This window comes from Mesoplodon bidens (genome assembly GCF_964165515.1).
Source record: "Mesoplodon bidens genome assembly, chromosome: 12".
In the NCBI taxonomy this organism is placed as follows: Eukaryota; Metazoa; Chordata; class Mammalia; order Artiodactyla; family Ziphiidae; genus Mesoplodon; species Mesoplodon bidens.
This window is the reverse complement of record NC_138168.1, coordinates 67,657,869-67,671,659: the sequence shown is the minus strand read 5'-3', so window position 1 is coordinate 67,671,659 and position 13,791 is coordinate 67,657,869.

Here is a 13,791-nt window from a genome sequence, read left to right as displayed (position 1 = left end):
TTCCAGATACCCAGCAGAGCCCGATGAACCTGTGAATGGAAAAGGTCTGCCTGGACCCCACAGAAAAGAAGCCACAGTTTGAACCACCAGTAGAATGGTTGGGCCCCTCTCTTTGCCAAAATTTGATGGACTCTCTTAAATCTACCAAGAAATGTGGGAGATTAAAAAATACCAACGCAGATTAAACTGGGCAAAGGACTGATGCTTTCCAATAAAAAAAAAAAAAAAGCTCACACACCTAGTAGAATGATTAAAGTAAAATTAAAACAAAAACAAAGCCAACCTTACAGCACCAAATATTGGCAGAGACAAGAAGCAGCTGGGACTCTCATTCACTTCCTGTGGGAATGCAAAACCATTTGGGCACTTTGGAAAATAGTTTGGCAGTTTCTTATAAAGTTAAATACTTAAAATAGGACCCACCAGTCCCACTCCTAGGTATTTACCCAAAAGAAACTAAAACATATATTCACATACACCCATAAAGTAGGTAAAAAAAAAACTCATAAGTGAATATTTACAGCAGCTTTATTCATAATCACCCAAAACTGGAAACAACGCAAATGGCCATCAAATGGTGAACAGATAAACAAATTGTTGTACATCCATAAAATGGAATTCTACTCAGGAATAAAAAGAACAAACTCCTGATGCCTGCAACAACATGGATGAATCTCAAAGGCATTATGCTAAGTAGAAAAAGCCAGGCACAAAAGGCTACATACCACATGATTCCATTTATATGACATTCAGGAAAATGTTAAACTAAAGAGAGAGAAAACAGATTCCTGTTTGCCAGGGACTGGTGGTGGTTGGAGGGTCTGACTACAAAGGACCCTGAGGACACTTTTTCGGTGATGGAAAAATTACTGTAACTTGATTGTTGTGCTAGTTACATGAGTGTATAGGTTTATCAAAAATCATAGAACTGTACACCTAAAAGTGGGGAATTTTACTGCACGTAAATAATACCTCCATAAACCTAATTTTTGAAAGGAAGTTCCATAAGGGCAAGTACTTCGTTATATTCACTGCTTTATCCCTAGCACCTAGAACAGTGACTGGCACATAGTAAGTATTTATAGAAAGGAAAGAATATAAGAATGAGAGGAGGAAGGAAGGAAGGAAGGAAGGAAGGGAGGAAGGAAAGGGAGAGAGGGAAGGAGGGAGGGAAGAAGAAAGGAAGAAAGGAAACAAAGAGAAGAGAAAGAAAGGACAGGAAGAGATAAAGGGCAGGGGAAGGAAGATCTAACTCTAGATTTTAGGCTGAACATTCTTTAGATTTTCTAATACAAAAATTCTGGAACCAGTAAGTAGCCCATTCTAGAGCCTTAATTTATTAAACATTTGATTTCAAATTTATAGTCTAGAGCAGAGAGTAAAGGTCAATATAAGGATTAAGAAACTATATACATTTCTGGTTAAGATAATACAGATATAAAACAAAAAAAGAAAACTCACGATATAGTACATTTTTAAATTGATTGGGAGTCTAAAAGAACATAGAACAAATTTACCTTGGCATATAACTGTAGAATTTCCTATGCAAATTGCCTAAGCTAGGAGTCAAAATCAGTCATTCAAAGTTAGATTCCTCTACACAGAATCATCAAAGTAAACATTAGTGAGTTCCAGTAGCCAGAAATAAAACCTTAAAGAGAACTGCCTTTAATTAATCAGTGTGCTTTATGTCAAACTTCTACTATATTAAGTTCAAGTGTAAGAGTCCGTGTGGTCCCAAGGTATAGTGTATGGAGGATGCTTCAATTAGTAACAAGATTAAAGAGTAACAGTGGCCAAGTCTTCATAAAACTATGCCCAAACATAACGTTGTCCAATTCATCATTTTCTCAGTAGAGACTTCATTCATCCCACTACAGCAAGTAAAGTAAGAAAAATAACAGCTCAGACCTTAATGCTAACTAGTCCTTCAGATTCTCACAGATGATACTAAATACACAAAAAAAAGCATTTAAAGGCTGGCAAGAAAATGTTTAAGTAACATACATATGCAGGAAAGAATTACGCTGTGAACATGACTCATCTATGTGTTTCTACTGGCGAGAAAATGCATTGTTCTTCCTTCCTGGCAAGGAGTAAGTTCACCTTTCATAACACTTTCTTGCAAATGGGTAAAATGCTGGAGGAGGATGAGAACAGCCAAGCAAAACTAGAAGAAAAGAGTGATGAATGTTAGGTTTGTCTAATTAAGGCCACACCCAAACACTAACAGGAAAGGATTTTTGAAAAACTACCTTGTGAAGTATATGTATCAGCACCTATACAGAGGGAGTCAGTTAAGAACATGGTAGGGAAAGCAAACTACACTGTCGGGAAATAAAATTAATTTTTAACAAAAAGTTGTTAGAATTAGTTACGTCTGTGGCAGGTAAGAAACGTCATAGTAAGACTGTTCATGAAAAGAGGGAAGGGAAAAGAAGAATTTGGAGGCTATTTTTCTCCTCTCTCTGCTTACTTGTTTTTAAACCTCAACAGTAACCAAGCAAAAGAGCCTGAGACCGACATGGTGACCACAGGTATGTAAAGAAAATGGCAGAAATGAAGGACATCATTTTCTAGCTTGGGAGATGTTCATGTGAGCCACCTATGTGATTTGAAATTCTCTAATAGATACATTAAATAAGCATAAAAAAGTATAAAGAGGCAGATGAAATTAGCTTTGATAATATATTTTATTTAACCCAATATATTCAAAATTTATGATTGCTCAACATATCATTAAAATTAAAAGAATATTAATGATATGTCCTACTTTTTTTTTTTTTTGTACTAAGTCTCCCACATCCGGTAAGCATTTTGTACATCTCTATTTGGACAAGCCACATTAAAAGTGCTCAGCGGCCACAGTAGCTAGTGGCAAGTCTAGGCTCTTCAAACGTCTTTAGATGTTTTACTCTTTCTCATTTCCTAACCTCCAAACCACACTGGGTTTACAGATTTTTAAATCCAAATCTTCACCTTTTAAAAATACATTGTATGCGCGGTCCATTTTTTGTTGTTGTTGTTCCAAAATCTTCCATGTAAAATAGAAGTGTTCGTTCACGTAAATCTGGACTAAAGCAGTGTGTACAGTGAGTGATCTAGTTAAAAACTACAGTTGTGGGGCTCAACCAAGTCCCCAGGTCCTCTTCACTGCTGACACATTAACACACACATTTTCAACCACAGAGTTGAAAACAAATCTTTTGAAGTGATGATGAAGTAATGATTAGAATTTAACACCTTCGAAAAAGGAAACGCCTCGCTATAGCTATATAAACTTCTAGGCTCTAATTTTTTTCGACAGAGAAAATGACAACAATTTTTACCATCAAAACTTGTTATTTCTCTATTTTCATTTTTTTACTTAAAAAAGACAAAAAATAACTTAAATGTAATACAGTCATCATTACAATAATCATTTTATAATGAAACTATTCTGAAAATTTTAAGGATCGGGGGTTTTACCTGCATCCTCACCCAGTCAGAAATTCGGCCCAGGTCCTGCAAGTCAAGATCAGGATACTATTCACCTCCTTAATTTTGCCTCCATCTCAGATTTCCAATTTTCTTGAGGTACCATGCCCAGCACGTATGTGAAAACTGTAGTGGACACCAATTGTCTTCTTCCCGAAGCAGATTCTACTAATTTGCCTTTTTCTGGATGTTTTGCTTCTCACAGGTAGTAAGGTCCAAGTTCAACAGTGTAGCTAGGAAGTTAGGCCTTTTCTGACTCTCCCAGGACTGCTTCTGGGAATTTGGTTTTATGCCAGTCCCTACCCTCTTCCTTAGCCGGCTTGGAGACAAAGACCCCCCAAACTGCAATAGCAAGACCCAGTTCTCTCCATATCACAAACCAATACCTGCGTGAGTAGGAAAAACCTATGAGCCAGTGAATTGTATTATCCTGAGAAAGTGCTCAGAGTCTAACTTTACATTTAGTATCTATGGTTAATTTTATGTGTCAGCTTGGTTGGGTCACAGTGCTGAGATAGTTGGTCAAACATTATTCTGGATGTTTCTGAGAGAGGGTTTTTGGATGAGATTTACATTTAAGTTGATGGACCTTGAGAAGGCAAATTGCCCTGAATAATTGAGGAGGGCCTAGAATGTACGGCTGGGGCAACTCAACCCAAAACCCATGACTGCTATGGAGCAGGGAAGGGCTTGAAGAGGTGTTGTAAGGACAGCCACAGCGTTCAGAGCAGATCCCCACACTCTCCCTGACTTGGTCAGAAAGGCTGTCAGCATAGTCTATAAATAACCAACTAAACGTGTGAAACACTCAGCATGACTGCATAAGCCAAGCAAGATGTATTTTAAGGAATTAGCTCATATTATTATGGAGGCTGGCAAATCTAAAATCTGCAGGGTGGGCTGGCAGGCTGGAGACCCAGGAGCCGATGTTGCAGTTCAAGTCTGAAGGCTGTCGCTGGCAGAATTCCTTCTTGTAATGGGAGGTCAGTCACTATTCTATTAAGACGTTCATCTCACTGAATGAGGCCCTCACTAATTGTCCGGCCCTGTGGCCTATCATGGGTCCTCCTGCCAGCCTTCTCTCTCATGGTGATTTTCTCTCAGAGGCCTGCTTCTCACCTCTCCGGTCCTTCATATCAGGGTCTATGTTCCTGAGTCCCAGTTGCAGGCAGGGTTCAAGGTCATCTCAAGATGTTCCCAGTCCCATTTAAATCAGAGGATACAGGGACTTCCCTGGTGGTCCAGTGGTTAAGAATCCATCTTGCAATGCAGGGGACGCTGGTTCGATCCCTGCTCAGGGAACTAAGATCCCACATGCCACGGGGCAACTACGCCCATGTGCCACAGCTACAGAGCCTGCACGCTCTGGAGCCCACATGCCACAACTAGAGAGAAGCCCGACAACAGCAATGAAAGAACCTGCATGCTGCAGCTAAGACCTGATGCAGCCAAAAAATAAATAAATGAATGAATATAATATTGTGTTAGTTTCAGGTGTATAGCAAGGTGATTTAGTAAAACATACATATTAAAAAAAAATCAGGGTTTCCATGGTGGCACAGTGGTTAAGAATCTGCCTGCCAATGCAGGGGACACGGGTTCGAGCCCTGGTCCGGAAAGATCCCACATGCCACGGAGCAACTAAGCCCGTGGGCCACAACTACTGAGCCTGCGCTCTACAGACCATGAGTTGCAATTACTGAGCCTGTGCACCACAGCTGCTGAGCCTAGGGCCCATGCTCTGCAACAAGAGAAGCCACCGCAGTGAGAAGCACGTGCACTGCTACAAGGAGTAGCCCCTGCTCGCCACAACTAGGGCAAGCCTGCACGCAGCAATGAAGACCCAAGGCGGCCAAAAATAAATTAATTAATTAAAAAAAATAATCAGAGCATATGGCCTAGCACCTGTTTAAGCCTCCTGAACATTTCATGACAGTCAGCAAATCCCCAATATTCCATGACCATCCTCAGCTTGTTTGTTCCATGTACTCTGAGGGGTTTTAGCAGGCTTTCAACTGTTGACAGAAATAATAAACAATCTATAACAGGAATAGAAAAGAGTTTTATTTGAGCCAAACTGAGAACTATATAGCCTGGGAGACATAGGTTCAAGAAGCACTTGAATTGTGTTCTGCTGGACCACAAAATGGGGGAGTCTTATAAAGGCAAAACCTGCTGGAGCTGGCAAGAAATAAGGGTGATTGTTATGCAAGGATTAGTTGGAATCCGAACTGGTTGCATAGTTACCTTGAGACCATAAGGTTGCAGCTGGAAGCTGTTAGCAGGTATTGTTTTGAGAACGGCTGATGTTGTCTTTGAGTTTGATACAGCTCAGAAAATTCAGGTTCTCAGTGATGCAGGAACATGCCTGAAACTATATTCACAATGGCCACCTTGCTCTATTTTGGATGCCTGGACCATGTTTACTCCATTTTTGATTTTTAAATACATTCTTGTCTTTAATGGTTAATGCAGATGTATAATGCATGTTTGACAGGCCATAAGACAGGCTGTTCTAGTTAGCATAAAATTCAAGCCAAATCATGCATAAGCCAGAATGACTTCCACATACACTAGTATGTGAAAATTTCTTCCATCACACCTAATACCACTAGCCAAAGTCTCAGCTTCAGCCCCACTAAATAACCAAAGTTAATGTCAGAAATGTCAAAATGGAATGGGCTTTTATATAGAGTGTGCTGGGATTTGGGGACAGAGGAAAGATGATGAAACTGTGACCAGATGATGCTAAGAAAAGAGAAATACTAGCTATGATTTCTCAAGCACTTTCTCTGTGCCAGGCATTGCACTAATACTCTTACCCCCATTCACTGAATCCTCACATCTGCCCTACTGAGGTGAGTATCCACATCTCACAGACAAGAAAATTGAGGCACAGAGAGGTATAATAACTTACTCAAATGTACAAAGTTATTAAATAATGGGGCTGGGATCTGAGCCCAGGCAGTCTGGTTTACCACACTCTTAATTAACTGCAGTATTCTCTGACAAAGGGACTACATACGTGCACAATCAGGAAATGACATCTCTCTCTGGGACTCTGCTGGGGACACACTTAACAGTTTTACCTTCCTGAACTCCACTTTTTTTCTGTGTTTCCATCATAACCATTCCTCTTCTGATGCAGTTTTTTTTAAATTATGCTAATATCTTCACTTAGGTCACAATTAAATTGTTCCTCCCTCTTTTGGCCTAAGAGATAAGTGTTAACTTCATTACATCTTGATTTTAATAAGCAAGCTCCTTCATAGATACAGAAAAAACTGAAGGGTTGACAGAGGTGGGAGGTGGAGGTGGGTGAAATGGGTGAAGGGTTTCAAAAGGTACAAACTTCAAACTTCCAGTTATAAAATAAGTAAGTCATGAAGATGTAATGTACAGCATGGTGACTCTAGTTAATAGTACTGTATTGTAAAAAAAAAAAAAAAAAGTTACAAAGGGACTTCCCTTGTAGTCCAGTGGTTAAGACTCCGCGCTCCCAATGCACGGGGCTCAGGTTCGATCCCTGGTGGGGGAACTAAGATTCCGCATCACACTGTGCAGCCAAAAAAAAAAAAAAAATTTAAATAATACTGTATTGCATATTTTCAAGTTGCTAAGAGAGTAGCTCTTAAAAGTGCTTATCACAAGAAAAAAATGTAATTATGTGTGATGTTAGATGTTAACTAGACATTGTGGTGATCATTTCACAATGTATACAAATGTTGAATCATGTTTTACAACTGAAACTAATAAAATTTTATATGTCAATTATACCTCAGAATAAAAAACCAAGTTCTTATGGTCTTCTACCTGACTGCGAACGTTCTTAAATCTGACATGAATGACTAAGGAATGGAGAGTGGTAGAGGTGCAGAGTTTGTGGGTCTGTAGTTCAGGAGCTATAGAAGGCAAAAACAGGGGAAATGCAAGCAGATTTGGTACTTGTATCATAGAAATTTATGAACATTTTTTTCATCAAAGATAGTCATTTCTTAGTAGTCAATAGGAAAAAACGTACTGTTGAAATTTTCTATTTTCTTTTGTCTGCCACTATTTGGTGGCAGCTAGGAGACCAAGGTAAGAGTAAAAACTGGTTTCAAAATTTAGTTCAAAGATACCTGCCTCTTGTAAAGAATTTCCTGATTATTCTCCACCACTTTGAGTAGAACTGAGCACTCCCTGCCGTGTTCTCCCTAGAGCTGGCACAGACTTCTATTACAAGACAAATAAAGCTGTGATACCATTTTTAGTTTACAACTCCCCCCCTTCTCTCTTGTAAAATAAGTTCCTTCAGAAAAGGAATGATAGCTTATTCTTATCTATATCACTGCGTTGGGGGGTATTGAGCAAATTATAATACAGCTAACATTTATCTACTTTCCTGTCAGGCCTGGGGCTAAGCAATGTTCAAAACTATCTCATTTAACCTTCACAATGATCCTATGTGGTATACATTATTCTATCTCCACTTTACAGGTAATGAAACTGAGGCACAGAGAAGATAAGTAACCTGACCAAGACCACATGGGTTATTCAATGGTGATGAACCCGGGCAGAGCAGCTTCAGGGGCTTCATGCTTGACCATTGCACTGTACTGTCTCTCTCATAAAATGTCTGATGATGAACTGACTGAAGAAAAGACTGTCTTGCCCACTCCGAACCAGCAGCCTGGATTCTGTAACAAGATTAACACACTTCCACATGATAAATTTCCATGTAGATAAAATTGTTCTCTACATACTTTGGAGGAATATCTTAGTCTGTTCAGGCTGCTGTAACAGAATACCATAGACTGGGTGGCTTATAAACAACAGAAATTTATTTCTCACAGTTTTGGAGGCTGGGAAGTCCAAGACCAAAGTGTCAGCAGAATTAGTGTGGGTCCTCTTCCTGGCTCATAGACTGTCATCTTCTGGGACAAGTGTGTTCTCTGGGGTTTCTCTTATAAGGGCACTAATGCCATTCATGAGGGCTCCACCTCATGACCTAATCACCCCCCAAAGGGCCCACCTCCTAATGCCATCACATTAGGAGTTAGGATTTAACATATGAATTGTTGGGGTGAGGGGGACACAGATATTCAGTCTGTAGCAAGTAGTAAGAAATTATCTTCTTATTTTGATTTGATTTCTAGTCCAAAATATCATATTATGAATTCTTCTTTCACACAAACTTAATGTATTTCAATTCTCTTTTTAGAGGTCTGGATGGTAGGACATATACATTCTTTGATCAAAGTATTGATCATGATAGCTTCGTGGAAAGCTTTCATTAAAGGTTAATTTAAATTAAAGAATGATATGAAGTAGAGGTCCCAAACTCAAATGCCTACAAGAACCCAGAAAGTAGCATAAATCAAGCAATGTGTGAAGTGAATGAGACAGTGGGCTTGTGGTTCAACTGGGGAATGGGAGGCTGTAGAGAAAATTTTTATGTTTTATGTTTTTATGTTTCATGTTATGATTTTCTGAGCAAATTTTACTGACAGTTGGGATCTGAGCTAAAAGAACAAGACTGGACGGTGAATTTATGAGTGATTGCCTAATGAGAATTCCAGAGAGATTTACCTAGAGCTTTTTGTTTTCTTTAGAGTCAAAGAGCAATGAAAGCCCCTCACGCACCCACCCCACCTCAACCCCACCCCCATAGGACCATGCAGACATCTTCTATGATGTAAAGCTGGAGACTCTAGTCTTATCTTGTATGTGGATAAATGTATTCACATCCCAAAGGGTAAGAACCCAGGATCCGTCTCCTCTGTGTCCTCAAGGAGAATTTGTTCACAAGAGGGAGCAAAAGATTTCACTTTTTCTCTCAGAAAGGGAGAGATATATAAATGTGTAGGTTGATTTTTGGGGAGAGTGATTTGCTCACCTACAGGAGACACTGTTACAAGTAACATGACATCGTATGGCTCAGGGATAAGAACTGGGACAAAGGGGATACGGGATGATTACTTGCTGTAAGTAAATAATAATCTGCTCTGGGGCTTCCCTGGTGGCGCAGTGGTTGAGAGTCCGCCTGCCGATGCAGGGGACACGGGTTCGTGCCCCGGTCCGGGAAGATCCCACATGCCGCGGAGCGGCTGGGCCCGTGAGCCGTGGCCGCTGAGCCTGCGCGTCCGGAGCCTGTGCTCTGCAACAGGAGAGGCCACAACAGTGAGAGGCCTGCGTACCACAAAAGAAAAAAAAAAAAAATAATCTGCTCTGCTCTAGAAACCCAGTATTGGTGTACAGGATAATATTAATAAATAGAAATATCAAAAACTTAAAAGGAATCTATACTCTACCTAGAGCCAATGAAAATAAAAGTATCTCTGCTAACCAAACAAAACATGTCTATAGGCTGACTTTAGTCCATGAGCTGCCAGTTTGCAGTAACTAGTATTAGGTGTGCCCTGTCTTTTGGAAAGTGGGTTGTCCTATACTTTTAAAGGTACCTAAAAGACCCCTCTTTCAGAGTAAAATATGTTACTCTCGGTTTTTGTCAAGACCTCCAATGTCACGGTTGTAAATTCATTGTTATGCTAGTTAGAAAGTTATAATGCTAAAATATATAGGAGTGTTAACCCAAAAATGGCTTTCAAAATGCTGATATCTATAAATTGATCTGTTTATTCATCTTTCCTCAGAGCCAGCTAAAAGCATCCGCCTGCAGATTACAGAACCATTTATCTAAATGTTGATCAAAGATTAAAGTGGAGAGAAACCTTAAGCTGAAGCCTTGTGACCCAGGGCAGTGCTAGGTATTCTCAAAGGAGGACTCTCGGTAGCTGAAAAGCAGCAAGAGGGCATTGGTGTGATGTGGGAAAGCACTTTGAGAGGAAGAAGCTCTGAAAGAGGAAGTGCGAAGCTCTGAAAGAGGAAGTGCGAAGCACTGAAGACAAATTGCATGCTTCTTGACACTGCTTCATTCTTGCTCAGCAACAGTTTATCCAGCCCAGTGTTTTGTGTGATATTGAGAAATGTTTTCTAAAAGAACATGATAGCTGTCCTTTATGGAACTGACCACACATGGCTAGAAATTATGTTAGGTGGGTTCTTTTAGTTGCAAGGGACAGAGACACTCTGATTACCTTGAGTGACAAGGAATTTTGGTGCAAATGTATGGGAAAGTCAAAAGAGGAAACAATCACCATTGAAGCTGGTCCTTAGGGACCACACTGGGAGAGCACTCTTCAGGGTACACAGCAGTGCTATGAAGCCTCTGGCTGCTGCTGCAGCTCCAAGACTTGGGCCTCTTGTTCTCCCCTCAACAAGGGATCTTCTTTGCCTACTATTCTAGTGTTCTACGTTCTGTCCCTGAGTTTCTTGTTTCTTCTTTTTTCTTTCTTCCCTCCCCCTCCCTGCCCCCCTCAGCCAACCTTCCTTCCATTGAGGTTTACATCCCAGCTCTCTGAAAGAGAATTTGTTTAGGTTGGTCTGACCCTGAGTGAGAAAAAATGTCAACTTAATTAACAGAAAACCAAACTGGCAATGGCTTGAATCAATAGGGCTTTATTTTTCCTCCTATGACAAAAGTCCAGAGGTAGGTGATTGCAGATATCGGCTCAGCTGCTCAATGCAAACATCAGTATCTCAGGTTCTCTATTTTTCTATTCTTCCATTTTTAGCTGTTGGTTTTTAATCCTTAATCGTGTTTCCTCATGGTTGCAAGATAGCAGCTGTAGATCCAGGCATCATGTGCCTACATTTAAGGCAGGAAGATTAGAGAAGGGTCAAAGCCAGCAAGCTCTCTTGTTGCATCTGTCTGTCTGTCTCTCTCTCTCTCTCACACACACACACACACACGCGCACGTGCTCAGACTTCTGCTTACGTCTTGTTGACCAGAACTATGTCATATGACTATGCAGCTGCCATGAAGGTTGGGAAAGTGACTATTGAGCTTTTATAGACTCTATAGTGGGAAGGAAGCAAGGAGAAAGGTTATTAGCAGTCAGTCAATGAACAATGCCTGCCACAGTCATAATCTAGCATGTGGCATTGATCTTAGGCAGTGCTCCAAAACAAGCCATCTACTAGAAGACTCTGCAGTCTATGGATAACTGCCTTTGAGTCAGGGGTTTGATCTGATATGATCAGATGTCAGCATGAGAGCTCTCCTCAAAAGGGGGCTGTGTGCAGGGCAAGAACAGAGAGTACTTGGTTTGGTACCAGTATGATATCCAAACATGGCTAAATTCTCATCAGTGAGTCAATTATAGCTTGATCGACCATAAGTTTAACTATACCTGCTACATTCCCACAAGCTTGCTTTGTTCACAAGCTTGCTTTGTCCATTCATACATTTATTCAATAAATATTAATGGAATTATAGGCACTTACCCTGGTGCAGGGGATATGGCAGTGAAGAAAATAAGGAGCTTACTTTCTAGTGGAAGAGAGAGAGAATGTATGCTCCAATAATCCTGTTCTTCTCTTTGTAATAACCACCACAATTTCAGTGCTTATGTGTTTGTGGATACATAATGGGTAAAACATAGTTAAGTAAGGGGCAGTGTGGAGGCAAGGGTAGAGTGTGAGAAGGTAGGGAAGTATCGGCTTTAATTTATAGAACAATCAGAATTCAGAACTAAATGCTTTAGCCACAGGGGCTTCCCTAGCCACAGGGTGGTGCAGTGGTTAAGAATCCGCCTGCCAATGCGGGGGGACACAGTTTCGAGCCCTGGCCCGGGAAGATCCCACATGCTGCGAAGCAACTAAGCCCATGCGCCACAACTACTGAGCCTGTGCTCTAGAGCTTGCGTGCAACAACTACTGAGCCCGCGTGCCACAACTACTGAAGCTCACGTGCCTAGAGCCCGTGCTCCGCAACGAGAAGCCACTGCTACAAGAAGCCCGCGCACCGCGACGAAGAGTAGCCCCCACTCGCCGCAACTAGAGAAAGCCCGCGCACAGCAACAAAGACCCAACACAGCCAAAAATAAAAACAAAAAATAAATAAATTTATTTTAAAAAGAAAAAATAAATGCTTTAACCACAAACTTTTCAATCTGTTTTCTTTACAGGGAAAGCGGCAGACATTTCTGCTCTGGAGAAAAAGGGAAGGAAATGCACAGTGCCAGGAGCCAAAAGTGTAGTTTCTGCTGTACACCCAGTCTCTGTTCTTATTACAACATAGTTTTAATTTCTTAAATTATTTTATTTGGCCTTTATTTAACTTCCTCTAGGCCATGTTGAACGTGGCCTACAAAATGCAGCTTTGCTCCTGAGCAGCACTTCTCTTTACACTTGGCCCTGGATTTAGCCACCCCATAGCCCACACTGGTTTTTTTTTGGTTTTAAAAACTCAACAGAGGATATAGTGGGGATCAACGTATACTTGGATATTCTCTGGCCATTAGGCATTAGATGTTTACCAAGGGAACTGGCACTGTTCATTCGCCTTCTGTGTGATTATATAAGATTTATTTATTGGATTTTTAAATTATTTTACTGATCTTCCTCTTACCTCTCTGTGATTCTCCCTTCCCCCAGGTTTATTCAGGCTAATCCTCTTTTATCCTTCAGGTCCTAACATAATTGTAACCACCTAAAGAAAGAATTGCCTTAAAACTTAGACTAAGTTCCTGCTTAGACTAAGTTCCTGTTTATGCTCCTGTAAATCCATGACTCTCCTTGATAATAGTTATAAGTTCAGTACTTATAATAGCTTGATTAACACCTGCTTAATCTCTCAGTAGACTGTAAGCTCCATTAGGGCAGGGGCCATGTCTGGTCTACACCTCAGTGTGTAGCAGTGTTGGATACACACAGTGGCACTCAATAATATTTAGTGAATTAATAAATATCTTTAGTCTCCAAGTGACTAGCACAGTGCCGCCAATGGATGCTGATTGTGAAGCTCTGCCCAGGACTAGGAGACTTAGCTCCATCCTCGCCCTGCTGTTGGGAGTGCTACTGGCAGACACCCTAGGCTGCCAGTACTCTTTGGAGAATGCCTTACTTAAAGAAACAGGCAACCCCAAATCATGTCCCCTCTCTGTGTGGTTCGTATCCAGTGATTAATCAATGCTGGGAGTTGAAGGTAAAGCCACTCGTGCCAATTCAAAGATACCTCTAGAAGGCCATCCTGGCTCCAAGGGGTCAGCTGAAGCCTTTGTTAGGATGGCATTATAGATCATCTTCTCCTGCTCAGTCCTGTTCCCCCCACCTCCCTTTCACAGGCATCGATCCCAAGAGCATACAAGAGCATGTCTCGCACATCAATCTCCCCCAAGAGTCTACTTCGTGGGTAACCCAACCTGTGATGTCTGCTACGAAGATATTTACTGAACCAAACTGAATATTATGTTCAATTGATTTGAATG